The sequence below is a fragment of the Dermochelys coriacea genome, chromosome 1, assembly GCF_009764565.3.
Source record: "Dermochelys coriacea isolate rDerCor1 chromosome 1, rDerCor1.pri.v4, whole genome shotgun sequence".
NCBI classification, from domain to species: Eukaryota; Metazoa; Chordata; order Testudines; family Dermochelyidae; genus Dermochelys; species Dermochelys coriacea.
The window spans coordinates 57,182,143-57,196,211 of NC_050068.2; the positions used below are offsets into that span (position 1 = coordinate 57,182,143).

At 47.1% G+C, this 14,069-nt stretch overlaps 1 protein-coding gene and 1 long non-coding RNA gene across 3 annotated transcripts in view; both read right to left on the minus strand.

Annotated features, from left to right (window-relative positions):
• LOC119850890 (histone-lysine N-methyltransferase SETDB2-like) overlaps positions 1–14,069 on the minus strand; it is a 102,909-nt gene that overhangs the window by 82,823 nt on the left and 6,017 nt on the right. The gene's annotated exons all lie outside the window — the stretch shown is intronic.
• On the minus strand, positions 4,246–9,326 carry LOC122457945. 2 transcript variants are annotated; one of them, XR_006277728.1, is made up of 2 exons: positions 5,450–9,326; positions 4,246–4,805 (listed from the first exon to the last, which is right to left on the minus strand). It is a non-coding gene; the product is annotated as an uncharacterized LOC122457945 (long non-coding RNA). The 2 variants fall into 2 exon arrangements; XR_006277727.1 differs by having other exon boundaries at positions 5,353–9,326.

Consider the following 14,069-nt stretch of genomic DNA (forward strand, 5'->3'; position numbering starts at 1 on the left):
CATATGTGCACACATCTTGCACAGGGGAAGATGAAGAACTGGCACAGTGTGGTGGAATCACCCAGGGAGGCAGAGGATGACATCTATTTCTTCTAAAGGACATCCTCACACCCTATGCAGCTGTGGGACAAACACATGAGGGAACATTGGTACATATATTTAGGGCTACATAACTTTGTGAGGGTTTTGTTCCCCTATTTCCTGTCATTCATTTCTCAAACACAGCCACGGGGGCTTTTCTTGTGGTCACAGCCTCCTAGGCGGTGATAGGGGAGAGCAGTAACCCCTCCTTCGGAGCCACCAGTAGGAGTTGGGCCCTACCTTCCTCTGAAGCCACAAATGCCCAAGGAGCAGGCAGCCAGTGTGAGTTCCCCACATTCCCAAGGGCAGTGGGGACTCAGGCTTCTGGCTGGGGTGGCAGGCTTTGGCCACAGGGCTTTGGGCTCTGGCCCCAGCCATGCTGCAGCAGATGCCAGCCTGGGCTCACCACCCCTCCCTCACTCCTGGCCCTTGCTGCCTCCCTACCCAACTCCCCATCTAGGGCTTAATTTGTCCCCCAGCTTTCAGGGGCTGAGTAAATTTGCTGTGAAAAGTGATATTTATATGTTTATTAATATCATTTTTCACTGCCTCCAAGCTAGCTAGTATGTCTGCTTCTGTGAAAAGCGGTATTAACAAATGTACAAATTACTTTTCACAACAGCAGACTTACCAGCTAGCAAGTCTTAAAACAAAAACCAAAACCCCTAAAAAGCACATGAAAACAAACAACAAAAAAAGACAAGAACATGCAAAGCACCTTATTTGTGTTTCTATTCTCTGTAGGTCCAGTAAAGAACAGAGACAACAATTGTACATTATTTTTATTATTGAGTTCGAAAAAAAAAGCCTTTATAAATAAATTAAAATGGATTTGGACATGGATATGTGCATATTTATTTGTTTTTCCTAAAGTTAATTACATTTTTTAGGAAAAATTGTCAGAGTGACAACCGGCAAGAGTTGGTGGCGGCACTCCAAGGCCACCAAAATATTTGTTGTGAGAACCAACAACCTCTGAGTTCTCACCTTAGGGTTGGGTCTGTGCTGTGCTATGGCCAAGTTGTAATGCAGTCATTGTAAAACGTTTTTCTCTTTACTAGTCACACTTGTTTACAAATTTCTGTTATCCGGAGCACTCAAGCTCTGTTAATGACCTTATCGACATTTGCAAGGGGGGGCGTGTGCGCGCGCGCAGGGTATGCAGTGATTCAGAACCTGACCGGGGTATTCTATTTGCTACCCAAGATTCATAAACCTGGAAATCCTGGACGCCGGCACTGGCACCCTAACAGAAAGATTGTCTGGCTATGTGGACTCTCTCCTCAGGCTCTACACTCCCAGCTATCTTCGAGACACCACTGACTTCCTGAGGAAACTACAATCCATCGCTGATCTCCCTGAAAACACCATCCTAGCCACTATGGATGTAGATTCATAGATACTAAGGTCAGAAGGGACCATTCTGATCATCTAGTCCGACCTCCTGCACAGCGCAGGCCACAGAATCTCACCCACCCACTCCTATGAAAAACCTCACCCATGTCTGAGCTATTGAAGTCCTTAAATCATGGTACAAAGACTTCAAGGAGCAGAGAAGCCTCCCTCAAGTCAACCATGCCCCATGCTACAGAGGAAGGCGAAAAACCTCCAGGGCCTCTCCAATCTGCCCTGGAGGAAAATTCCTTCCCGACCCCAAATATGGCAATCAGCTAAACCCTGAGCATATGGGCAAGATTCACCAGCCAGATACCCAGGAACGAATTTTCTATAGTAACTCAGATCCCATCCATCTAATATCCCATCTCAGGGGATTTGGCCTATTTAGAAGCCCTCTACACCAACATTCCACACAAAGATGGACTACAAGCCGTCAGGAACAGTATCCCCGATACTGTCACGGCAAACCTGGTGGCTGACCTTTGACTTTGTCCTCATCCACAACTATTTCACATTTGGGGACAATATATACCTTCAAGTCAGTGGCACTGCTATGGGTACCTGCATGGCCCCACAGTATCCCAACATTTTTATGCCTGACTCAGAACAACACTTCCTTAGCTCTTGTCCCCTAACACCTCCACCCTACTTGCACTATACTGATGACAACTTCATCATCTGGACCCATGGAAAAGAAAGAAGCCCTTGAGGAATTCCACCATGATTTCAACAATTTCCATCCCACCATCAACCTCAGCCTAGACCAGTCCACACAAGCGGTCCATTTCCTGTATACTACTGAGCTAATAAGCGATGGTCACAACCACTACCCTATACTGGAAACCTACTGACTGCTATACTTACCTACATGCCTCCAGCTTCCATCCAGGACACACCACACGATCCATTGTCTACAGCCAAGCTCTAAGATACAACCACATTTGCTCCAATCCCTCAGACAGAGACAAACACCTACAAGATCTATCAACCATTCCTACAACTACAATACCCACCTGCTGAAGTGAAAAAACAGATTGACAGAGCCAGAAGAGTACCCAGAAGTCACCTATTACAGGACAGGCCCAACAAAGAAAACAACAGAATGCCACTAGCTGTCACCTTCAGCTCCCAACTAAAATTTCTCCAGCGCATCATCAAAGATCTACAACCTATCCTGAAAAATGATCCCTCACTCTCACAGACCTTGGGAGACAGACCAGTCCTTGCTTACAGACAGCCCACCAACCTGAAGCAAATACTCTCCAGCGACGACACACCACACAACAAAAACACCAACCCAGGAACCTATCCTTGCAACAAAGCCCGATGCCAACTCTGTCCACATATTTATTCAATATCACCATCACCAGTGACACCATCTCAGGACCTAATCACATTAGCCATGCCATCAGGGGTTTGTTCACCTGCACATCTACCAATATATGGTGATATATGCCATCATGTGCCAGCAATGCCTCTCTGCTATGTACACTGGCCAAACCGGACAGTCTCAAGGCAAAAGAATAAATGGACACAAATCTGACAACAGGAATCATAACATTCAAAAACCGGTAAGAGAACACTTCAACCTCTCTGGCCACTCAGTAACAGACCTAAAAGTGGCAATTTTGCAACAGAAAAGCTTCAAAAACAGACTCCAAGGAAAAACTGCTGAGCTTGAATTAATATGCAAACTAGATACCATTAACTTGGGTTTGAATAGAGACTGGGAGTGGCTGGGTCATTACACATATTGAATCTATTTCCCCATGTTAAGTATCCTCACACCTTTTTGTCAACTGCCTAAATAGGCCATCTTGATTATCACTACAAAAGTTTTTTTCTCCTGCTGATAATAGCTCATCTTAACTAATTAGCCTCTTAGAGTTGGTATGGCTACTTCCACCTTTTCATGTTCTCTGTATGTGTATACACACACACACACACACACACACACACACACACACACACACACACACACACACACACCTTACTATATGTTCCATTCAATGCATCCGATGAAGTGGGCTGTAGCCCACGAAAGCTTATGCTCAAATAAATGTGTTAGTCTCTAAGGTGCCACAAGTACTCCTGTTCTTTTTGCGGATACAGACTAATACGGCTGCTACTCTGAAACCTTTTAATTGTTTGCTGTCAGTGGTGATAATGATTGCAACTGGTCAAGGTTTTGGGGGCAAAGAGAGGGGCTGTTTATGGACAGGTTAGTGGCAGATACTGTCATTGCTGTAATGATACTGAAATTTTGATTTCTGCATGTGAACTAAGCCATAAAGATGTTTATCTACTGCTTTTCTTGTTGTCTTAGAGTTCTACTGCTTTCTGTAAGCACATAACATTAACTGCACTTTCCCCATCCCTCCCGAGTATCCTTGGGACTTGGGATATTTCTGAACCTGGGTAGGTGTGGTTTGGGACAGACAGAAAAGCATTTGCAATATCACGGCAACAGAGTAATACATCATTCAATTTCATGTTCTATGGATTGTGGGGCCCAATCCCGAACCTGAAAACATCTTCTGTTGATTATATTTAAGAGAGAGGGGCAACACACAAGTCAAGGAAATGATAACAGCTATTAAAAAGTACTATGTGGAATGTGTAATTAAAATATTTTAAAAAAAGGTCAGCTAACAATTTTTAAAACATTAAAGGAATACATTTATGAGCACTGACCAAACATTGCAATCGCTGCACCCTTACCCTTGCTTGCCTCCTGACAAGGGGGGAATGATGGGAAAATCTCTCTTGGGGAAAACAGGGAAGGTCTCCTGCACAGGCTTTGGGGTGGGCACTGGGTGGGGCTCCAGGACTCCCATAGGCTCACAGTCCAGGAGAATAAGAGGTTCCCCCTAAAAGGGATTTTGAGTGAGGGTGAGGTTCCAGGAGTCCTGCAGGCTCTCTACCCAATCACTCAGGGGGGTCCATAAAAAAGAATCCTCCAGCTGCAGCCAGAGGAAGAGGTGGTGGTGGGGGGGTGATATCTGGAGGGTCACAGACAGATTCAGTGGCTCCAGCAGCAGGCAGACCCTGAACTCATTTGGCTACCAGTTCAAAGAGCCTCTCCATTAGGGAATGCTCCCATTCCCTATGAAGTTCCTCCAGTTGCAGGAACTGGCTCATCAATGTTTCTTCCTGATGAACAGCCCAATCCTCCTGTGCTCCGAGGAATTCAAACTGCTCCTGGTTCCTCCTGTCCATCTCTATGAGCAACTCTTCCCTGATCCTTCTCTGTCTGCCTCTACCATCTCTGGGTTGTTGCTCCTACACTCCCAGTGGAATGGCTTACCTCTTGGGAGCCAAAGGTCCTGCCAATCAGAAGAAAAGGACAGCATTACAATTTCTTTCTTCTTTTGGAAGAAGTCAAGAAATCTCATGACACAATTTTTCTGTAAAAGGCTACAATTTTGATACTTTTCAGGGTTTCAGAAATGCAACTGTTAGACTATCCTGAATTTTCAAATGACTTTTGCAGCCCATGAGGAAGGAACAGAGGCTAACAATGCTAAGAAAAATGTCCTAATGTTTTAAATATAAAACGTTCACACTGGCTTAAGGGGCTGAAGGAGTGAGGAGGGGCAGTTCCTTCCAGGGGCTATGTTACCAGTTTGCAATTTCTTCTTTAAAGGATGGCTAACATCTGGAGAACACAGCAGTTTTCAAGGTACCAAAATTGAAAACACAAGTGGCTTTCCAGTCCTCTGGAGGAGGAGGAGGTCTTTCTGCTACTGATTCCCCCCACCATATAATGGAGGGAGTTGGTCAGTTATGAAGGTGGACCAAGCAGACTTGCACTGCCATTGAACCTCAAGACCCAGCTGGAGTTGCACCTGAAATTTGCTGAAATACGCTTACAGGACTGGGAAGCAATTCATCTGGGAACTAATGCTATTCTCAGCTATCTATCGTACAGGGTTTCTGTGCAGAAAGGCAAAGCAAAAACATCCCCCACCTGCCTCAGCCTCCCCAGATAATCCTGTCCTGTGTCTGTCAGGAACCAGGGCCTGCAGCAGAGCCAGTCTCCAGGCAAGCTAATGAACACAGCTGGCCTGTAGTTAGGCTGCCTGATTGGCTACATGGCCTGATTGGTTGGAAGAGTCAGCAGACTGGCTCTTAAGCAGCAGTTTGGCAGCTGCTAAAAGCATTTGCCTAGTGCTGTGATAGTTCCTGTGCCTACTTGTTCCTAGCCCTAATCGTGCCTTGGACCCAGCCTTGCCTCACTTCAGATAACCAGATCCTGACCCTCAGCTCTGATTCCTGACCTCTGATCCTTGGGTTTCTGTCTCCAGCTCTGACCCTGGGCTCAAGTTCCCAACCACCAACTCCTGCTCTAACTCCTGTCACACTAGACATGACCACCCACGTCCCAGCCATTGACAGTTTCAGCAGCCCAGCATAAATGCTAAGGGAACTAGAGCTGATATGGTGAGCATGGATTCTACAAAGGCCAATCTCTCTCCAACACACAGCTGGAGCCCTACAGACCTTGCAAGCCCTGGCAGTCACCCTGCAGGTGCAGAATGCAGTCCTGCAAGCCCAAGCTGTACCACCGTCAGCTTCCTCCCCCCCCCCCCCGCAAACCCAAGCTCCTACTTCTTCTACATTCACAATTGTACCTCACTGACCAAACCTCAGTGGGTCTGATTGTTTGCCTGCTAACTGGGGGGCCCTGCCTTGGGCATCTCTGCTGCTGGAAAAAAAAAAAAATCAAGCCTGCTTCTGGGACAATTTAAGGACTTCATTCAAGCTATGGCAGTGATCTTTGCTGACGCAAATTCCAAGCATATGGCCGAAACCGTGCTTTAAGTGCTCTAACAGGGGTGCTGGCCAGTTGCTATAGATACACAGCAGAGTTCTAGCACTAAATAGTATATCTCAAGTGGAAGAAGGCCACCCAGTGCTATTACCTCTGTGCCTAAATGAGGATATTAATGTAGTGTTATCATTTCTGGCTTGGCCTAAAGGATGAACTGGCATATGTAAACTCCCCTTCTGGCCTGGATGCCTTAGTCAACCTATGCATCAAGATCAACAACTGCCTGACAGAACAGCACCAAGAAAAAAAGGTGGTCCTCCTGGCTCTCACCAGCTCTGCCCCATCCCCCGCATCATTAGTCCTCTCTCCACTGCCCTAACCCATGCAAGTCAATCAGGCTCGGCCACAGAATTGATGCCAGGCCTCAAGCCTATTCTACAAACTTTGCACCAAGCTGTCCTGCCAAGGTCCAATCTACACCTTGGTTGAGAAACACCAAACCCCAGCCTTGACAGGAAGCTCCAGACTGGATAGATGCCCTTCCCCTCTCCCAGCAGCATACACCATCCAACTCTCATCCACTGGTGATGGCCAATCCAACTCCCTCTCCAGCTCCAGCACCAGCACCCTGAGATGCCTGGTATCAACCAAGAAGCACTGGTGGACTTGGGTGCCTCAGGCAATTTCACAGACCTGGAGTTCACCCGACCACACAGTATCCTCACACAGCACAAAGATTTGAGTTAGTGGAGTTCACAGATGGGTCACCTCTTTCATCCAAATCAATCACCTATCAGACAGCTCCCTTAGAGGTAACTACCCTTTGAGGTCACCAAGAAATTCTCATGTTTGGACAGATTTGTGTACCACATTCATCAGTTGTCCTTGACGTCCCCTTTCTCATCACCCACGACCCTCGCGTCCACTGGCAGCAAAGCACAGTATGCTTTGATTTTTCATGTTGCCGACAAACTTATTTCATGAGAGATGCTCTGGGACCAGTAACCCTTTGTGGCACACTTGGTCCTCCAAGGAATTCAGAGATGCAAAGGAAGGATTCAAAAGCTACGCCAGCAAACACCCCCCCCAAACAACTCCACAGATTCATGTTAAATATCCGCATTCTGCCAACACGTCAGACAAAAAGATCTCTGACATCCTACCTCTCCCTTGGAGCCACAACTGCCCCATTCAATTCCAGCTGGGAGCGGAGGATCCCTTCAGGTGCATTTACATGCACTCCAAACCCAAACTACCAGCACTCTGGGCCTATCTTGAGGAAAACCTGCAGAAGAGGTTCATTTATATCTCCACATCCCCACAGCTTCTCTGTGGCAAAGAAAGACGGCTCCCTCCAGCCTTGTTCAGAGCTCAGCAGTGCACACAAGATTACAGTCTAAAACCAGTATCCCTTTATCACTTATTAATGAGCAGCTCAAAAGACTCTGCTTTACCAAGGGGTCTTCACAAAGTTGGACCTCTGTGGAACTTAGAGCTTGGTGAGGATCCTGCAAGGAGACAAATGGAAGAGCGCCTTCTGTACCAGGGATGGCTACTTCGAATATTTGGTCATACCATTTGGGTAGTGCAATGCCCCTGTGACCTTCCACCGTTTCATAAATGACATCTTTATGGACCGCTGGACCAATTTATTGTCAATTACTTGAAAGACATCCTCATTTTCTCTGAAAGTCAGGACCTCCACAATGATCACGCACACACTGTCTTAGAGAGATTCTGCCAAAACCACCTCTATACAAAGCTCGAGAAATGTGAGTTTGATAAGGATACAGTGGAATTCTTGGGATATATCATCTCACCCAAGGGACTCGCCATGGACCCACAGACCCACATATGGGACAGCAATATCTGACTGGGCTGTGCCCAAGGATATATGCAGGATCCAGTGATTCCTGGGGTTCGCCAATTTCAACAGGCCATTTATTGAAGGATTCTCTAGCCTGGCTGCACTTTTAAGAGTGTGCCTACAAGTAGCAGCCTGGTTTACCTGGTCCATGGAGGCTCAGTAGGCCTTTGATCGACAGAAGGCAGCATTCACCTCAATACCAATCATGATTCACCCAGATCTCACTAAACCATTTAGCATTGAGGCCGACACCATAGGTACAGTATTATCTCAACATGAAGGCCCCCGCAATCTATTTTATCCCTGTGCCTTTTACTCTCAAACTAATGCTGGTGTAAAAAAACATCTTTGGGACATGGAGCTACTAGCTATTAAGGCAGCTTTCAAGGAGTGGCACCACTTCCTAGAAGAAGCTGGATTCCCATGGACCATAAAAACCTAGAGTATCTATGGATTGCTAGACACCTTAACCAACACCAATCCACTGGTCCCTCTTTTTCACTTTGCTGTGACCTATCGCCCGTGGAAGAGAAAAGGGAAGGCTGTTGCCCTATCTCATAAAGATGAATATCTCAAACCTGGTGAAGAACCCTCTGCCACCATGCTCAAGGTGTCCAACTTTGTTAATAGGACAATCGACAACAGTCCAACGTTCTCCATACGCTTCCTTCTCCCTGATGACCTGTTTGTAATCCAGCTCTGCTAGGCTCTGAACAACATGGATACCTGACGCAACTCAGGGATCAGACTACAGAATAGCCTCCTTTGTTGCAAGGGTTGTATCTGTGTTCTGGAGGAACAACCTAGGCATCAACTATTGACACTATGCCATGATTCCCTGCGGGAGGGTGAATTTTGGCCAGTTCAAGACCTGGAATGTGGTCTTGAAGAGCTTCTGGTGGCCAAGCCTACAAGATTACATCAAGGATTATCTGCGATCTCTGTGCCCATACCAAAAACCCACAATCAACACGCCTAGGTCTCCTCCAGCCTCTTTCCTTACCGCTACAGCCATGGTCTACTATATATCAATGGACTTCATTGTAGAACTGCCATGCTCCTAGGGACTTTCAGTAATCCTGGTTGTCGTCAACCTCCTGGCAGATGTGATTGCAGAGCCATTGGCCGTTATCTTTGAAAACTCATGTCGATTGGGGGAGGTCCCGGATGACTGGAAAAAAACTAATGTCGTGCCCATCTTTAAAAAAGGGAAGGAGGAGGATCCTGGGAACTACAGGCCGGTCAGCCTCACCTTAGTCCCTGGAAAAATCGATGGAGCAGGTCCTCAAGGAATCAATTCTGAAGCACTTAGAGGAGAGGAAAGTGATCAGGAACAGTTAGCATGGATTCACCAAGGACAAGTCATGCCTGAGTAATCTAATTGCCTTCTATGACGAGATAACTGGCTCTGTGGATGAGAGGAAAACAATGGACGTGTTGCCCCTTGACTTTAGCAAAGCTTTTGACATGGTCTCCCACAGTATTCTTGCCAGCAAGAAGTATGGGCTGGATGAATGGACTATAAGGTGGATAGAAAGCTGGCTAAATTGTCGGGCTCAACGGGTAGCGATCAGTGGCTCCATGTCTAGTTGGCAGCCGGTATCAAGTGGCGCGCCCCAAGGGTCGGTCCTCGGGCTGGTTTTGTTCAATATCTTCACTAATGATCTGGAGGATGGTGTGGATTGCACCCTCAGCAAGTTTGCAGATGACACTAAACTGGGAGGAGTGGTAGATACGCTGGAAGGTAGGGATAGGATACAGATCGATGTAGAAAAATTAGAGGATTGGGCCAAAAGAAATTTGATGAGGTTTAACAAGGACAACTGCAGAGTCCTGCACTTAGAACAGAAGAATCCCATGCACCCAACATACCAGGGACCGAATGGCTAGGCAGCAGTTCTGCGGAAAAGGACCTAGGGATTACAGTGGACGAGAAGCTGGATATGAGTCAACAGCGTGCCGTTGTTGTCAAGAAGGCCAATGGCATTTTGGGACGTATAAGTAGGGGTATTGCCAGCAGATCAAGGGACGTGATCGTTCCCCTCTATTCGACATTGGTGAGGCCTCATCTGGAGTACTGTGTCCAGTTTTGGGCCCCACACCACAAGGAGGATGTGGAAAAATTGGAAAACGTCCAGCGGAGGGCAACAAAAATGATTAGGGGACTGGAACATATGATTTATGAGGAGAGGCTGAGGGAACTGGGATTGTTTAGTCTGCAGAAGAGAAGAATGAGGGGGAATTTGATAGCTGCTTTCAACTACCTGAAAGGGGGTTCCAAAGAGGATGGATCAGATTGTTCTCAGTGGTAGCAGATGACAGAACAAGGACTAATGGTCTCAAGTTGCAGTGGGGGAGGTTTAGGTTGGATATTAGGAAAAACTTTTTCATTAGGAGGGTGGTGAAACACTGGAATGCCTTACCTAGGGAGGTAGTGGAATCTCCTTCCTTAGAATATTTTTAAGGTCAGGCTTGACAAAGTCCTGGCTGGGATGATTTAGTTGGGGATTGGTCCTGCTTTGAGCAGGGGGTTGGACTAGATGACCTCCTGAGATCCCTTCCAATCCTGATATTTTATGATTCTATGATTCTAACAAAGATGGGATGCTTCATCAGCTCTTCCTAGAAAATGGTTTCCATTATCATGGGTTACTGATGGGCATTGTATTGGGCTGAGGTCCGCAGTTCATTTCCTAATTCTGGTGGGAATTTCTCAGACTCTTTGGCATCAAGCCAGTCACATCCTCCACCTATCACCTGCAGACTAATGGGCAGAGAGTCAATCAAATCCTGAGCAGTATCTTTGCTGCTTTTCAGTTGTCACTAGGATGTCTGGCTTTCCCTGTTATGCTGTGCCAACTCTGCATAACAGTGCAGTCCACGCCTCAGTCCAAAGTAATCCACTTTGCAAACTATGGCTTTCACCCTCACTTCCACACAGACTGACCTGTGAACTCCCCAGTACCAGCCGCTGAAGGTTTAGATTCTCACCTACACCAGGTGCATCGGGAGCGCAAGGAATACTTGCAGTCCTCCAAAGAAGTCTATAAACATCATGCACATCAAGACTACCAGGCTGCTCCCCAATTTGGCCACAGGCTCCCACTTGTGGCTCTCTGCCCAGAACCTTAAATTGAACTGCCCATCCACCAAACTAAACTACCAATACCTGGCCCCCTTCAAGATTATAGAACAGGTAAAGCCAATGGCTTTCAGGTTACACCATCCCAAGTCCTTGAGATCAATCCCGTCTTTCGTATCTCACTTTTAAAGCCCTGCATTGATGACCCATACCCAAACTTCTCCAACATGCCAGCACCACGCATAACAGTCTGTAGACAGGACTTATACTTGATTCATGACATCCTCAACTCTTGGCAAGTTAGGAAAAGGCTCCAGTACCTGGTGGCCTGGGAATGTTACTGTCTGGAGGAGCCATCCTGGGAACTGGTAGAGAACATCCAGGGACTCCAGACCTATTGCAAGAGTTCCATCAGAAGTTTTCCAAGAAACCAGGCCCCAAGGAAGCACCCTGGGGGTGGGAGTCAGGGGAATACTGTCAGGAAGCAGGGCCTGCAGCAGAGCCAGTTTCTGGATAACCGAATGAGCCCAGTGGGCCTGTAGTAGACTACCTTATTGGCTACACCACCTGACTGGTCGGAAGATTCAGCAGACTGGCTCTTAAGCCCAGATGCAGTAGCTCAATGGCTGCTCAAAGTATTCACCCACAGTTGCAACAGCTCCTGTGCCTACCTGTTCCCAGCCTGCTCCTGCCTTGATCCAGCCCTGCTTCAGCCTTTGATGCAGCCTTAGCTCACTCCAGAAAACCTGGTCCTGACTCTCAGCTCCCATTCCTGACTTCGGCTCTGACACTTGGGCTCTGATTTCTGACTACAAACTCCTGCTCTAACCACGAGGCATGGCTGCCAAATGTTGAAGTCCCTGACGATGCCTGCCTAACAATGATGAAATGCACATGAAAAAAAAGAGCCACACTGCAACTTTGTTTCCCTGTGGTTTCAAGTAATCACCACAAGCTCTCCACTGCAAAGGAACACAGCACCGTGTTTATCCAAACACCAAACTTGATTCTTCTTCCCCCCATTTCCTCTGGCTTGTGCACCGTGGCTCAATGCAGGGAGAGGCCAGACACCAGGAATGGGGGTGGTAAAAATGTTGTAATCTTCCATGGGAAAAAGGACTCCTGTGAGTAATTTTTCCTCAAACAACCAAAGCATTCTATTACTGTGTTCTGTTCCCTTCCCTAGCCCAGACCTAACCCGCTGCCCCGCAACATAAGTACCACCATCCCCATTTTGTGCCACTCCCATTTGTAAGGGGATGGTAAGGTCAGGGGGGGTGTAATCTTCCAAGCAACGAAACACAGCTATCGCTAACTTCACACAAACACCTACATGTTTTCTACAACTGTCCCATCCCCAGTCAGGAGTTTTCTAACTTGCCCCCCCACACCAGGCGGGGACCATTGTTGCCAGACTGCTGGCTGAGAAATGCACAATGATTTTTTATTAATAACCTGTTTGTAAGACACTGCTTTAGCTAAATATGTAATAGTTGTTGATTGAAAAATCAATAAAATCATTGACTTATAGCAGTGTCTTTCTTGGGGACTATTTTGGGATGGAGCAGAGCAGGGGCTGGACGGAGGTTGGCAGAGTTGAAGGCATCTGGTAAGAGGACGGGGTGTTTGAACAGCACTGCAATTCAAACTCAGAGAGACAGCAATGGATGGCATATTATCCAAGGAGGAAAAGTCAGTGCACAAGTACTGCAAATGCCCTGAATTTTAAAATCAGGAGTACAGCACCAGAGTAAGAGGGAATATTGGCGAGAAGGGTGCGTATGAGGGTCCACTGTAACTTACCAGCCTTGAGTTCTGGTTCCTGCCACAGCTCGGGGTCCTTCTCAGTTTCATCAGGGGAGAGGCCTTCCTTAACCAGCTCCTCTGAGTAGCGGTGGAGAATCACATACTGCTTGTCCTCTGGGTCTTCCAGGCATCCTCTACGGTCCCTGCTGCCTCCTCACCCTGACCAGCATTAGCTTCCTGTCAGACATTGAGGCTGGGGGACTTGAGGAAGGGAGCGTGAGCCACTTCAAGCTTTGTACTGGGAGCCCTTGACAGCACCTTCTTCTGACCGTCATAGAAGGAGCATTTATGACGAGCCTTCCCAGAGCGATTGTTGGAGTCTTTTGCTTTTCTGTCCAGGACCCTCAAGTGCTTGATGTGTTCCCAGTATGAGGACAGAGTCCCCTGAACTCCATCCTCTGTGAAATTTCCCAGTACTGATATTTGTTCCTGCCAGTCCAGGCAAGTAGTAGAGGACATTGTACTCTAAGCACATGTTGATTGGCATGTGAATGTTGCTGGTGGGTTGGGCAGCTGCTCTTAGAGCAGGATTCACATTCACCTATATTGAGCTAAAGAGCGTAAGGAAAAGTTGTTTTGATGTAGTCAGTGCAGCTTGCCAATACTGGTGAAAATCTGGGTTGGGAGCGAGGGGAGGGAGGAAGGAAGGAAGGAAGGAAGGAAGGAAGGATGGACGGACAGACAGACATGTTTATAGATTCGGTAAGGAGGATTAGACAGAAACAAGTTCAGTGCATTGTGGGAATGGGGATGGAGGACTAGTGAAATTCAAGACCTGATACATGCCCCTTTCTGTCTGTGAACACTGCAAACTGGCATGGGTGTGGGGCCATACATGTATTTGCCCACACTCCTCAGGAGTGTTAGCTTACGTGCCCTCTACTAACCTTCAGACATGCGCTTCTGGAGTTTAGGTGTGGACAGTAGGGGAGTTATGGACATGCACTGATGTGTATAGTCGCTAGTGCAGATGTACCCATATACTGCAAATTCTCTGGGGCTGGCTCTGTCTTTTTTTGTTCCATGTTTGTACAGCATCTAGCACAATGGGGTCCTGGTCC